Source organism: Lytechinus pictus, chromosome 15 (assembly GCF_037042905.1).
Source record: "Lytechinus pictus isolate F3 Inbred chromosome 15, Lp3.0, whole genome shotgun sequence".
NCBI classification, from domain to species: domain Eukaryota; kingdom Metazoa; phylum Echinodermata; class Echinoidea; order Temnopleuroida; family Toxopneustidae; genus Lytechinus; species Lytechinus pictus.
In genome coordinates this window covers 10,022,015-10,035,457 of record NC_087259.1, presented here as the reverse complement: position 1 = coordinate 10,035,457, position 13,443 = coordinate 10,022,015, and the positions used below count along the sequence as shown (strand labels likewise).

The window sequence follows — 13,443 nt, the reverse complement described above, 5'->3', positions numbered from 1 at the left end:
AGTTCTACAATTTTCAATGAATTCATAAAAAAAACAATTGAATCAAATACAATAGATCCATACAGGAACAAGAGTGTCGCTAAGGCGAGCACATAATACGCTTGCCTGTAACACGGAAATTGGAGTTATTGGTCAAGCAAGAAAACTGGAAGGTGGCAACTTCACCTTTGACCTTCTGACCTCAAAATCAATAGAATTCTTGGGTTCTATGCTAGTATCATACACATCAAATTCTATTACATAAAATTTGTTCAAGTCTTCAGAGGGTTAGCATATTTCCAGGTGCTAGGCAGTGGGACCACACAAAATAAATCAAAAGTAATTTTTAATCAAAATGATTAAGGGACCCTATAGTGTTACAATATCTGCATGTCTATGAGATTTGAGGAGCATGCAATGATCCTGCCAAAAGAGGGCGCTACAAACGTTTAGTACTTATTAAATGTTACTCTCTCGACCATACAGAAGCTGTGTAATTCTGTTTGTTTCTGACTCATAATATAACTTGAAACATGGTGGCAGCGGTAAAAAGTTACATATTTTCGTAGAACAGTTATTATTCTTCTCCCTGAAGTCTATTATGTATCTGCAAACTGTGATTTGGCCTGGATTTCGCCAGCTTTCTGAGAGTAATTCCTGCATGTGTCCCACATATGTAAGTCTGTGTACTGTTTTCTACATTATTTCAGTATCACTGTTGTTGGTGTGAATTACCATTCTGACCACTCACACTAGTACGAGGTTATGCCCACTCATCCTACGAACGAGGTTATAATATAACCTCGTTCTCGGCTGTATACCTCTCTATTGTTAAAATATACATTGGTCATTTTCCCCCCATCTGTTGCCCAAAGCATCGCGAATCAGTTCATACTTGAACTGATCCGTTGATGTTAACTGTTATTTTGACAGATATGACTTTAAATTAATAAATATGATATAAAAAATGAATAAAAACTCACCGATTTCTCAACGTGAACCTCATCCAACTGCCTCCATTACGTCTATTGTGTTCGACAGTGACAAATCGAAAAAGAAAAAAGAACTCACGAAACCATAGAGGCTCATCAACCCGTTTGGACCACTGACCATTGATGTTTCGACGAAACTTTGCTTGTAATGAATTCTGGTAAGGAAGTCTTGATAGCCTCAATCAAGACAAATTTGCAATTTTGTTTCATGTTTATACAAAGTCAAAAGTGATACTAGTAGTTGTGAAAGTGGAATGAAATAAGACATTTTTGTATGAAATAAAAAAAAATTAAGGAGAAATTCAGTTGTTTCGATTTTGTTAATTTTCTGTTATGGGACTCTTGATGAAAAAGCCCCTTATTCTTTTCTAATTAATGAACCTGACGATAGAAATACTTTTCACAAAGTTAGGCATTAATTTCCAAATTATTATGTAACAGAAATTCAGAATAACAAACTTTACTGTGGGTCTAATCAGGGGAGAATCCAGGATTTTCCAAAGGGGGAGGGGGTGGTTTCTTTTACAGAAAAAAATAACAAGCTCCCCCCCCCCCGTGAAGGAGATTTACGGTAACGAATAATTTCACAATTATGATTTGATTTTGATTTATTTGATTTAGTTATTTATTTATTATGATAACAGCTCCTCGCTATACAGTATGAAGTTTCAAGTTTGTTTTCATTGATTTAAAATCCTAACCTAAAGGATTTTCATTAAGAAATAAATAAAATAAAAAATCACTTACCACAAAGGCCTATTTAGGGGTAGATCACAATTTTCAAGGGGAGGGCGGGAAAGTTTCAAGTTAATTTAATTGATTTCAAATCCAAACATAAAGGATTACAATCAAATGAAATTAACAGTACAAATTATCAAACAAAATGGATGCAAAATAAATGTGTTCTATGGCTTTCGAGGGGGTGGGCACGAGCCTGATGTGCTCCCCATCCTGGATAAATAAAAGAAACTCATTAAAAAGAATTGGAACGTAATTATGTTCTGTTTTATCACTTTGTCTTGAGTTTCTTGCCCCTTCCATTCTTTTCACATTTCAGCCTTTACCCATATTAATTTCAGGATGGTACAAAATGTTGGCTTACAAAAGTGATATGATGATGAATATTCCATAATAATATGAAAAATGATAGAAAACCAAAATAATAATATTAATAATTAACCCTTACAATGATAGTACTCAATAAAAGAGAGGCATCGGGGATCGAGAAAAGAAGCAATAACCCCCCCCCCCCAAAAAAAAGGCATCATATTTCCTTTCAGCATACGACAAGATACAGTTCATTATAGAATAAACTAAGCTGATGGCGCTAAAATTATTCTGATGTATAAAATAATAAAAATAAAATATTGTGTGTCAGGGGAGAAAGAGACTACTATCGCTGGATCTTGGATTTCCGAAATAGAAGCATCACCGGAAACAGGTATCTGTGGTGAGAAGCATTTTTATACAGCTTTGTAGAGGACAGTGGTGTGGTCGCTTCCGTTAGCTTTCTTTAATTGAGCACAAGAGGGCGCGTTACATCCTCTACGTAGAAGTCTATGCGCTGCTGAGGATCATGACAAATTTCATCATACATTCTGACGATTTACCGAAGAGTCCTCGAATAATTGACAAGATATAGTTGAGTCCAAGATAAATTCCAGCAACAACGGAAGGAAGATCAACGTTTGGTTCGGGGGGAAAGACTGGTAAGTCAAACTCTCTTACTTTTACATTTTTATCACAAATTTTGTCTATGAGTACGCCTCACATACCTCTAGTCCCATCCCCTACCTTTTGCTGTTTGGCAAATGGTCGGGGATGACGAGTGGTTATGCCCAGCCGCCATTAATACCGCTCATCTAAGTAAAAAATCCGGGACGGGCGCAAAACGCACACATATGAACACACACAGTGCTTCGCTTCGCGAAGCACTGTACCCGTGTGTTCATATGTGTGCGTTTTGCGCCCGTCCCGGATTTTTTTTTGTTGGTAAAGCTTTACGCGGTATATATAAATCTTAATTTCACTACGACGAGTGAATAGGTGAGCGCGGCGCAGTGCATAATACGTAGGCATCTAAGCGTTAGTGGATCGAACCTCAACATGTTTTTTTTTTTTTTAGGGGATCGGGGATGTGAAGTATTTCGGTGCTATTTCTAAAGGTCGACATTCGATCGTTTTTATTGCGTATTTCATGAACTTCAACAACTTTTCTATATTGCTTAAATCCGTATTTTCAGGAAATTTGTCACTCTATACTAGCACCTTAATATGCCCAACAATTTTTATATATTGCTTTATTCCGTATTTTCATGAAATTTGTCACTCTATACTAGCACCTTAATATGCCCAAAAGAATTTTGAATAAAATATGCCTTTCCTACTTTTCTCTTTTCGCTCTATCCCCCCTCAGACATTTCAATCCCCCTGTCCGCTGCTTATATACCCCCAAAAGAAAACCCCTTTTCTCGCCCTCCGGGCCAACACGAATTATTAGAATCTTGGCTTGTTCATCACTCTATACTAGCACCTTAATATGCCCAACAACTTTTCAATATTGCTTTATTCCGTATTTTCAGGAAATTTGTCACTCTATACTAGCACCTTAATATGCCCAACAACTTTTATATATTGCTTTATTCCGTATTTTCATGAAGCTTGTCACTCTATACTAGCACCTTAATATGCCCAAAAGAATTTTGAATAAAATTTGCTTTTCCTACTTTTCTCTTTTCGCTCTATCCCCCCTCAGACATTTCAATCCCCCTGTCCGCTGCTTATATACCCCCAAAAGAAAACCCCTTTTCTCGCCCTCCGGGCCAACACGAATTATTAGAATCTTGGCTTGTTCATCACTCTATACTAGCACCTTAATATGCCCAACAACTTTTCAATATTGCTTTATTCCGTATTTTCATGAAGCTTGTCACTCTATACTAGCACCTTAATATGCCCAAAAGAATTTTGAATAAAATATGCCTTTCCTACTTTTCTCTTTTCGCTCTATCCCCCCTCAGACATTTCAATCCCCCTGTCCGCTGCTTATATACCCCCAAAAGAAAACCCCTTTTCTCGCCCTCCGGGCCAACACGAATTATGAGAATCTTGGCTTGTTCATCACTCTATACTAGCACCTTAATATGCCCAACAACTTTTCAATATTGCTTTATTCCGTATTTTCATGAAGCTTGTCACTCTATACTAGCACCTTAATATGCCCGAAAGAATTTTGAATAAAATTTGCTTTTCCTACTTTTCTCTTTTCGCTCTATCCCCCCTCAGACATTTCAATCCCCCTGTCCGCTGCTTATATACCCCCAAAAGAAAACCCCTTTTCTCGCCCTCCGGGCCAACACGAATTATGAGAATCTTGGCTTGTTCATCACTCTATACTAGCACCTTAATATGCCCAACAACTATTCAATATTGCTTTATTCCGTATTTTCATGAAGCTTGTCACTCTATACTAGCACCTTAATATGCCCGAAAGAATTTTGAATAAAATTTGCTTTTCCTACTTTTCTCTTTTCGCTCTATCCCCCCTCAGACATTTCAATCCCCCTGTCCGCTGCTTATATACCCCCAAAAGAAAACCCCTTTTCTCGCCCTCCGGGCCAACACGAATTATTAGAATCTTGGCTTGTTCATCACTCTATACTAGCACCTTAATATGCCCAACAACTTTTCAATATTGCTTTATTCCGTATTTTCATGAAGCTTGTCACTCTATACTAGCACCTTAATATGCCCAAAAGAATTTTGAATAAAATTTGCTTTTCCTACTTTTCTCTTTCGCTCTATCCCCCCTCAGACATTTCAATCCCCCTGTCCGCTGCTTATATACCCCCAAAAGAAAACCCCTTTTCTCGCCCTCCGGGCCAACACGAATTATTAGAATCTTGGCTTGTTCATCACTCTATACTAGCACCTTAATATGCCCAACAACCTTTCAATATTGCTTTATTCCGTATTTTCATGAAGCTTGTCACTCTTTACTAGCACCTTAATATGCCCAAAAGAATTTTGAATAAAATTTGCTTTTCCTACTTTTCTCTTTCGCTCTATCCCCCCTCAGACATTTCAATCCCCCTGTCCGCTGCTTATATACCCCCAAAAGAAAACCCCTTTTCTCGCCCTCCGGGCCAACACGAATTATTAGAATCTTGGCTTGTTCATCACTCTATACTAGCACCTTAATATGCCCAACAACTCTTCAATATTGCTTTATTCCGTATTTTCATGAAGCTTGTCACTCTATACTAGCACCTTAATATGCCCAAAAGAATTTTGAATAAAATTTGCTTTTCCTACTTTTCTCTTTCGCTCTATCCCCCCTCAGACATTTCAATCCCCCTGTCCGCTGCTTATATACCCCCAAAAGAAAACCCCTTTTCTCGCCCTCTGGGCCAACACGAATTATTAGAATCTTGGCTTGTTCATCACTCTATACTAGCACCTTAATATGCCCAACAACTTTTCAATATTGCTTTATTTCGTATTTTCATGAAGCTTGTCACTCTATACCCGCACCTTAATATGCCCAACAACTTTTATATATTGCTTTATTCCGTATTTTCATGAAATTTGTCACTCTATACTAGCACCTTAATATGCCCAAAAGAATTTTGATTAAAATATGCTTTCCTACTTTTCTATTTTCGCTCTATCCCCCCTCAGACATTTCAATCCCCCTGTCCGCTGCTTATATACCCCCAAAAGAAAACCCCTTTTCTCGCCCTCCGGGCCAACACAAATTATTAGAATCTTGGCTTGTTCATCACTCTATACTAGCACCTTAATATGCCCAACAACTCTTCAATATTGCTTTATTCCGTATTTTCATGAAGCTTGTCACTCTATACTATCACCTTAATATGCCCAACAACTTTTCAATATTGCTTTATTCTGTATTTTCATGAAGCTTGTCACTCTATACTAGCACCTTAATATACCCACAGAATATTAAATTGTGTTCAAAATTTTATATATCGCTTTATTCTGTATTTTGATAAGTTTGTCACTTTATACCAGCACCTTAATATGCCAACATTTCTGTATTGCTTTATTCTGTATATTTTGTATGCACTCACTCTATACTGCATCAAATTAATACGGACTAAAGCAATAGAGAATTAAGAATCTTGGCTCGATCATCACTTAGTACTTTATGCCCACAAACTTTTCTTTATTACTTTATTCCGTATTTTGGTGAAGCTTAATTGTCACTCTTTATTAGCACCTAAATAATTATGCCCCCCCCAAAAAAAAAAAATATATATATATTATTGCGTTTCAACTTTACTATATCGGTTTTTACGTATTTTGTTGAAGATTTTATACTAACACCCGAATATGCCTCCCATTTTTGTTGCCTTATATACTTTTCCTTCGCTCTACCCCCCGCCCAGCCAGACATTTCAAACCCAGAACACCACTTTTCCCGCCCTCCGGTCAATAGTAATTATTAGAATCTCGGTTGATTCGTCGCTATGCTCACCAAGTTTTCTTTATAAGCTTTATCCCGTATTTAGTGAAGTTTGTCACTATACTAACACCTTAATCAATTTGCCCATCAAAAAAATCAAATTGCGTTTTAACATGTGTTTTTCCTTTATTCCGTATATTTGCAGCTAATCACCTTTGAAATATACATCTGTACCATTAAAAGTTCGTCTTGCTCTTTCTTGAGGAAAATAAAAATAAGCTAACATTGACAAAATCCATTTATGATAGGGTGACGATGGAAGAGTAGAAAAGATACGCAAAAATGTTGGACATAATAAAGTGCCCCATATAGAGTTTAACAATTACGGAATAAAGCAATATTGCGAAGGAGGAAAATTGAGAAACAACATAAAAATACAGCATAAAGTGAAAGTTCATGAATAAATAAAATCATGAACAGATGAAAAAAAGAAAAAAAAAGACACAGAGACACGTAATAAAAGCGATATACACCATAAAGAATGAAGACTATAAACAAATATAACAAATTTATTCATTTATTTAAATATCTTTATACAGGATAACAAGCTCAGATTCACTGTTTTTAAACATGGTCCTGTTAAAATGAAATAACAATATATACAAAAAGATAAAAGTGTAACTTAGGTTCTATATACAAATAGTGAATAAATTCGATATCAATAACATTAAAATCAGAATCATCACTAGTAAAACAATTGTATAAAAATAACATATTCAATTTTTGAGGAATCAATTAAATGAGAACATTTCTCTCTTGCTTTATTCCATATTTCAAGAAATTTGGGCCTGTATACTAGCAACTTAAGATGCCCACCGACTTTTCTATATTGCTTTATTCCGTATATTTATGAAGTTTGTCACTCTATACTAGCACCTTAATATACCCACAGAAAATTAAATTGTGTTCAAAATTTTCTATATCGCTTTATTCCGTATTTTGATAAGTTTGTCACTTTATACCAGCACCTTAATATGCCAACATTTCTGTATTGCTTTATTCTGTATATTTTTTATGCAGTCACTCTATACTGCATCAAATTGATACGGACTAAAGCAATAGAGAATTAAGAATCTTGGCTCGATCATTCATTAGTACTTTATGCCCACAACTTTTCTTTATTACTTTATTCCGTGTTTTGGTGAAGCTTAATTGTCACTCTTTATTAGCACCTAAATAATTATGCCCCCCCCCCAAAAAAAAAATATATATATATTATTGCATTTCAACTTTACTATATCGGTTTTTACGTATTTTGTTGAAGATTTTATACTCTCACCCGAATATGCCTCCCATTTTTGTTGCCTTATATACTTTTCCTTCGCTCTACCCCCCGCCCAGACAGACATTTCAAACCCAGAACACCACTTTTCCCGCCCTCCGGTCAATAGTAATTATTAGAATCTCGGTTGATTCGTCCCTATGCTCACCAAGTTTTCCGTTTTCTCTATAAGCTTTATCCCGTATTTAGTGAAGTTTGTCACTATACTAGCACCTTAATCAATTTGCCCATCAAAAAAATCAAATTGCGTTTTAACATATGTTTTTCCTTTATTCCGTATTTGTAGCTAATCACCTTTGGAATATACATCTGTATCATTAATAGTCCGTCTTGCTCTTTCTTGAGGAAAATAAAAATAAGCTAACATTGACAAAATCCATTTATGATAGGGTGACGATGGAAGAGTAGAAAAGATACGCAAAAATGTTGGACATAATAAAATGCCCTATATAGAGTTTAACAATTACGGAATAAAGCAATAACGCGAAGGAGGAAAATTGAGAAACAACATAAAAATACAGCATAAAGTGAAAGTTCATGAATATATAAAATCATGCATAAAAGTTTATGCATTATGTGCGAGATGCGGCAAGACACATCTTGATGTCAGTGGGGCACGATTGACATGGAGGGCGCAACTTTTCGCAGAGGATTAGAGTGAGGATTGTTTGAGAGGATTAGAGTGAAGAAAGAAAGGTTTAATGAGAGAGATGATTGATGAGCTTGCCGGGCGAAAAAAAAATGAGGAAATTTGTTGACTTGGAATATTTTGGCGGAAGGAGTGAAGGAGGTTAAAATTCAATATAACGGGGCATTTATATATAACCAAGAAGGATAACGCAAAAGTGAGTATATGAAATTATTTACAATTTCTTGTGCATACTTTTTTTTTCAATTTTGCCGTGCCTACCAAAATGCCACATTTATTTGAAAATATCCGAGAAGATCGTATATTGGCGGACCGATAGCGACATGATGTTTGCTGTAGAGGGGATAACTTGGGAGTTTAGAATGAAAAAAAGGAAGCTATATATATGTTAAAATAAAGTTTTAGGCCTACACGCCGACTACGAACATCAAGTGCAAACTAGTTGCGTGAGTTTTTTGTTCCATGTTTAGGCCCCCTGTTGCCTAAACAGAGAAAAGTTCCGGGTGTTATTTCAGGTGACTCAATATACTCAATAGTAAACGCACATCGTGTTAAAATACATAGCGATAATATAAACGAAGTGAAAAAAATAACAAAATCCTGTTTGGAATTATTGGTACCATTATCTATAGCCCCTGGATCCTTAAATATATATATTTTCTAATTAATTAAATCACGGATCGTTGATTCCCTGGCCTGCTAATTACTGCCGCCGGGGAAACCTCCGTACGACCGTGAGCGCTAAACCAGTTTCGGCTGTCAGCTCATCTCATGTGGCGTGCTGACTACGATGCTGGACTGCAGATCAAAAGGTTCGAGTTCGATTCCCATCAAGGACAGAAAAAATAAGGTTAGTAAAACAGTGTTATGTAATATGATATGAAATGAAATGTACAGTATGATGAATAAATTGGATGGAATGAATGAATGAGGAATAAATCCACCCACCATGTATCATACAGAAAACACAAAAAGAAAACGAAAATACGATGCACATAGTATTTTATTGAAAACCCACCGATTTCATATATTTTAGTGCCCCTTCACCCCCCCCCCATCCCTAATCCCCGCCCCTCTCTCGCACAGCTGAAATACCCATTAACACGCCACTTCACTGAACGCCGATATCCCGCTGACTGAGCTTTGTTATTGTGCGGTCATGTGTGACACCGGTCGCACATGCTCTTACGCACGTCTAGCGATAAGAATTTTCACTGGGCTGAGCAGTTTTAATGGCGCTTGGGCACAATAGCGAATTTGGCCGAGGTTAGTATATACATGTGTATATATACTAACCTCGTACACCGAACCGTGTTTGACCCTTTATTTCGAAGTAGTCGGCAAACATCGCTTCATTGCTGAAGTAATATTACTTTAGCCTGTTTAGGGAGACCGGACCTAATTTTTATCTTTGGATAAGGTTTGACTTACGTGCTATGACTTAGGTATGTGTGAATACGGGCGCATCGCGAACGCTGGTTTTGGCTGCACGGTTTTCGCGCGGGTTTTGCTGCAAGTGGCATCGCCTCTGTCTGGGCGGCTCATCGAAAATGGGGTTTCATGCGCATGCGCACATAGTTGATGCAATCTCGTGCCTCGATACAGACAGTTGAAGACTTGCTCTTTCTGTACATATAAGTTTCAATGTGGATACTCGCCTGTGAAGTGTGGATATCGGAGCTTGAAAGTTCATCAAATTTTTGGATGCGCAAATGATCGAAATGTTTTAATGGTAAGTAGAACTACAATCCAATTATGTATCTTGACCTTTTAAAAATGTATTCAAATTGAAAAAAAAACTATAAAAAAAATGTTCTCGTGTGGAGCAGTCCAGATATAAGAGGCGCGAGCTACCCTTGTCACAACCGGTCTCTCGCCAGATGAGCTCCCCGATGCGGTGGGCTCCCGACGGTCTTTCGGCAGTCGAGCTACCGGTACCCGATGCGGAGGGCTTGGTGACGGGAGTGGTCGATAGTGAGTCGTTCATGCTGGATTGAACTGGATCTAAATTGTTCACTTGATAATATTGTGCCTTTTTCTGAAAATGTCTGTCATTACCGTAGATTGTTATTCTGATATTGATTTAAATATATACATTTTGTCACAAAAACATTCTTTCCTCCTAAGGTTATAGAATCATATTTTATCATTTGGAAACTGGATTCTTTTGGGAGTGGAATATTAATGTTGACTTGACTTATTAAATTAAAATGCAAAATCTATAGTGTTTCTTTTTTTCTTTTGTAGAAAAAAAAAAACATTTTGAAACTTTTCAATCATGTTTCATTATTTTGAGACTGGATTTGCTTTTGAAAGGAGAATATCATAAATGTTGACTTTTTAATTAAAATGCAAAAATTATGTTTATTTTTTAGTTTCTTTTTTTTTTTAAATATATTTTTTTAAGTTTCTTTTTTAAATTATTGTATTGTTTATTTTTTTCATATTTCATTATTTGGAGACTGGATTTGCTTTTGAAAGGAGAATATCTTAAATGTTGATTTGTTTTTTTTAAATGCACGAACTAGATGTTGTTTATTTTATGTTGTAATTTTTTTCATTCTTGTAAGAAAATACATGAAAACTCAGAGGAAAGAATATTTCATTTCCAGATGGGTCTGAGTCCTGTATTTATGTTTATTATTAATTGTACTATTTATTTTTTTGTTCACTTTTCTTTTTTTAGGGATGCAGGTGGGGGTTGTATTTTGAATTGGAAAATGGGGATGGGATTGGTACAAGTTTTTGTTTCTCTTGTTTTCAGTGCTTGTTTGGAGCTTTGATGTCTGTTTTGTTGTTGTTGTTTAAAGCTTTGTTATATATTTTTGCTGGTTGTTTTTTGCTTTGTTTTGAAAGAAATAGACCACTCTTTTCCTTTTCTTTTGGATTCGACTAATAATTTGAATTTATTTTTCTTTAAAAAGAGAGCTCAAACAGGGCTTTTGTAATACAATGTATGTATACAAATCTAAGAAATTGACAACTGATACAATATATTAAAACTTCATGTTCGTCCTTCTTGATACTTGAAATAAATTGCATACAATTCTACATACATATTTTACACTCAGCTGCTCATTCCTTCTAAAAATGTAATCACATGTCCATTATCTCTCAAATCAAAAGCTACATATTTTAACAAACTGTTGAAACAATAGAATACATAAGGAAGTGGTGAAACAATAAAATACATCAGAAAAAACACACATATTTTTATTTGGTCATACAAAGTACAAAATAATTTTTTTCTTATGTAAAAAAGGACCCCCGTACAAACACATACAAAATTACAATACTAAGTTGAAAAAGAGCTTGTAATTTATATCAGAAAAACAAAGAAATACATTAGAAATTACAAAAACAATACTTAAGACAAATTCATTAGGAAATTATCTACATGATGCTGTTTTGATGCCAACTAAATTATATGAATTATCTATCATAATCACCTTCATTTGGCAAAAAAAAGAGGGAAGTAATTGTGATTTTCTGTTATTTGCATAATTAATTAGGATTAATTAGAAGAAATTATTTTACACATAATAAGAAAAATTACTAGATGAATTGATACACATCAATTAAGCATTCTCTCACCTTTCCATTGATACCTAAATTACTTCATAGGGCTCAAAAACAAAGAAGTTAGAGCCTGTTGAAGGCTTGGGTTCAAAATGGTCACAAAATGGTCACAAAAATCGATTCTGTACTCCATTGACTTTACATTAAGACAATGACCACAAATTTGGATGAATATGTGCGACTTAAACTGGAATAACTTTATAATTTCTTTATGAAAACTAAAGTTCTTGGTATCATTTTAAAGGTCTTTTTAAGAGCTTTCAAGTGATACCAAATTTATTCATATTTGATGATTTTCATTTTTTTTGTCACATACCTATATGACTGTAATCATTTTATAGGGAAAATTTCACTCATACCAACTGCCGAATTTCTTGAAGTAATTCCATTTTACTGCAAAGTTACAATTGAAGAGAAATTGACATTTTTCTGCCAATATTAATTAGTAGGGCACTCTAGGCGACACCGCAATACTTACCCGTGTTAATAAAGTGGGACTCCGCTCACGCGCGTTTGGGCCTCCCTAGCTTAGAACTAAGCACTAATATCACCTTAAAAACTAAATCTACAAGGTATGTATAATCTATTTAGTAATTTGATAATGTTTAAACGGTACTCACCAGTTCTTTTGATGTATTTTCTCCAGAATTCCCACGGATTTGTCCCAAATCTTGCGACAAACCACGTCGCGGTAGACAGCTGTACATTTTTTTTTTTTATAAATAAAGCGCCCCTTACGATAGTTGTTAACAACGCGGCCAAATCGTTAGGTTTTTTGCACTGTGTCCAAGGCTTTTTTATTTTGTTTGATTTTTTATTTTTTAATAAATATTTTGTTCAATAGCGATTTTTACGTCAAATATTAAATTTATATCACAAAATATTTTTTAATTGTAGAAATATACATAATATTATGCAATAATTTATTCTATATATATTTTATAATAAAATTTATAATTGTTGCGGTCTTTAAAAAAGGATAGTCGATTGATCAGGTGATGACCACACGTATCACGTGATCTGAAAATCAGCTTCATACCGCTTTGATCGCACTCGACGGTTACCGGACTGACTGCCAAAAAAAGATCGAAAAATGACTCAAATGTAAGTTTCCCTTTATTTTATTAAATTCAAATTAGGAATAGGAATATATTTAATGGGCAATCTTTTAATAAATGATAAACAAACGAGGACAAAACTCATATTTTGGGAGTAATATCATACTTGGGTGCAGGAAACAGTACGGTTAGAAGTTCTAACCTGTTTTTAACGCATTGTCGCCTATGAGGTCCATACATGCTAATGTTTGGACCTCATTGGTACTAGGAGTGTACTAATAGCTCAAAAACCTCCCAAAATATGGTCATCCACGATACGCGTTCACGTCCAATTCAGGAAATGAAGGCCTCCCTCGTAAGGAGGAGTCTCCGCGAATGTTGCTAATGACGTCGGCGCGCCATGATCTTTACGCTGC

General features: G+C 35.5%; 1 long non-coding RNA gene across 1 annotated transcript in view; it reads left to right on the top strand.

The window, feature by feature from the left end:
- The first annotated feature begins 433 nt into the window (after positions 1 to 433).
- Positions 434 to 13,443, top strand: part of LOC135156891 (uncharacterized) — a 65,239-nt gene continuing 52,229 nt past the window's right edge. The window contains exon 1 of the long non-coding RNA XR_010295935.1: positions 434 to 655. This is a non-coding gene — a long non-coding RNA (uncharacterized LOC135156891). The remainder of the gene's footprint in view (positions 656 to 13,443) is intronic.